The following is a 2,125-nucleotide window of genomic DNA, read 5'->3' as shown; positions in this document are numbered from 1 at the left end:
AAAAAGGCAGGTCATTTATCTCAAGGAAGTTCTGAGAAACCAAAACAGATGTCAGGAATGGGTTATCCTGCCCTGGGAGGCTCTGCTGGGTGAGGAGTCAGAAGGAAAGCCACATTGAGGATAAACTGTGCTGGAAGAAATTCTGATGGAAATTCTATCAAAGCAGACTGCGCAATGTTTTCCCTACTACCAGGACTCTACTCAAAAGTGACATTTAACACCAAGTACCCATCACAAAAGCTGCTCAATCCCGTACACACTCAGCCTCTTTTCCATTGCAAGCATAACCTTCCGTTCTCACCCAGCCTCTTTTCCATTGCAAGCATAACCTTATGTTCATGGCAAACCGGAAACTCACCGTTGGAAGCCCCAGGCTTTACGCCTTGACCCGAACCTCCAGCGATCCCTCCGACCAAAGCATCTGTGCTGGACAACGACCCTTTCCTGGAGACCACTGCTGAGGTCAGAAGCACAAAGTGGGCGCAGTAAGAGACACAAGTTCATTCCGCCAGCACCAGCACCAAACCCATGATCCAGCCCCAGCCCCAGAGCCCTCCCGAGGTTCGGCCGAACAGCCTGTTGCAGGCACCTGGTCGGTAGTGCGCGCGAGGGCCTGCGGGTTTCCAAACTGGGTGGGTACTGACCCGCTTCTCAGAGCTGCTGCAGGAGCCCCGGGTCCCGCGCCCGCCCGACGCCGAGCCCCGCCCGCCGGAGCAGAGGAAAGCGAGCAGAATGCCACGCTCATTTACACACAAAATGATTTTGTGTCCCATTGTGCTCGCAGTTGTTCAGCTCTCTGGGGGTGATTAAACTGGCTGAGCTGCAGCAGCTTGAGACGATTTCACTAAATCGCTTCTTCGAGAAGTTGCTTCTTTGGTAAGCTGTTATTTTAACCATAAAAGGTAAACAGAAGGCGCCTCGCGAGCTCCCTTCAGCCCTGCGCCCTGGGCGCTAGCCCGCGGCGAGATTGCCAGGGGCCTGCATGATTGTCCAGGGGGTGAGCCGGGAGGGAGGCGGGTAGGGCCACCTGGTGCGCGCCAGCCTCGCCGCGGGATCTGCCCGCCGATGTGAACTTCGGGGCGCCGGGAGCCGGCTGGGCTGAGGCCGGCTGCGCCGCAGGACGGGGGTGGCCACCGAACCCGCAGCCGCCGAGCAGGGTGGGGAGGGGTGTGCAGCGGAGGCGGGGCGGAGGACAAAGTTAAATCAAGAGGCAGACACTTAGACACCACAGATGGGAAGCTCGCCTAATTAAGGACGTAAAAGCGCTTTTGTTCTCAAAGTTTATTGTTGGCGGGATTTAAAAAAAATTAATTGAAACTAATGCTGTTATTCAATGCAGTTAAATTCCTTCATGCACATTTGAGATACGGAGTGAAAACTTGAAGCTTATCTTTCTGTAGACGGGGGTTAGGGGGCGCGGGAAGACGAAGAGGCGCTTCGGCTACAGGAGAAGGGGGGACGTTTAGGAGTGAGTGCCCGCTGCGTGCGTCCAGGCAGGGAGCTCCGGCGGGCAGCAGGGATCCGCAGGCGGCGATCGTGTCTCCGCGTGGCCCTCCCCGAAGCCCCAAACTCCGCGCGCCCGGGACGACCACCAGCGCGCCGGCCCCTCCCGCCTGGTTTTGGACTCTTGAGGTGGGCGTCAGAGGACGCACATCTGTCCCATTAGAGACTTTTTCTCTCTGATTTGAGCGCCAAGCCGGGCCCTGTCTGCTCCGAAGCCGCAGCTGCGTGAGCCCGGTTCTGACCCCGGAAACTCGCCCGCCCGGCAGGGCGCTCAGCCCTGCACCGAGGCCCGAGTGCTGGGACCTGCACCCATCGCCTCCCCCCACCAAGCCCCGCGCGGCAGGAAGCGCCGAACCCCCCCGCGTGGGGAGGGTCTACCCGGAGCCAGGGCCAGCCCACGTGGACAATCCCCCCTCCCGGGCCAGGCCTTTGTGCTGGGTGCCCCCGCCGCCCAGCACCGGGACAAAGCAGCCGCCCCCGCCCAGGTCCGAACCCCAGCCAGGCGACTTTCTCGGTATCACAGCCACTTTAGGGACAGGGGTGCACGGCGCTGAGCGGTGACCGCCCGCGCGGGGCTTACCTGGGAGCCGGAGCGGGGGATCCGGCTCGGGCACAACCCCCG

The 2,125-nt window shown here is 60.4% G+C and overlaps 1 protein-coding gene across 3 annotated transcripts in view; it reads right to left on the bottom strand.

Annotated features, from left to right (window-relative positions):
- Nucleotides 1–2,125, bottom strand: part of KCTD15 (potassium channel tetramerization domain containing 15) — a 14,586-nt gene extending 12,461 nt beyond the window's left edge. For 2 of the 3 annotated variants that reach the window (XM_015600210.2, XM_015600209.2), the window contains exons 1-2: nucleotides 2,084–2,125; nucleotides 359–457 (exon numbers count right to left, since the gene is read on the bottom strand). The gene's annotated coding sequence lies outside the window, so the exon portion shown is untranslated. The remainder of the gene's footprint in view (nucleotides 1–358; nucleotides 458–2,083) is intronic. The other variant, XM_006926789.3, reaches the window with a different exon arrangement.

This window comes from Pteropus alecto, unplaced genomic scaffold (genome assembly GCF_000325575.1).
Source record: "Pteropus alecto unplaced genomic scaffold, ASM32557v1 scaffold7, whole genome shotgun sequence".
In the NCBI taxonomy this organism is placed as follows: Eukaryota; Metazoa; Chordata; class Mammalia; order Chiroptera; family Pteropodidae; genus Pteropus; species Pteropus alecto.
The sequence above is the reverse complement of the archived record's forward strand: the minus strand, read 5'-3'. Positions and strand labels throughout refer to the sequence as shown.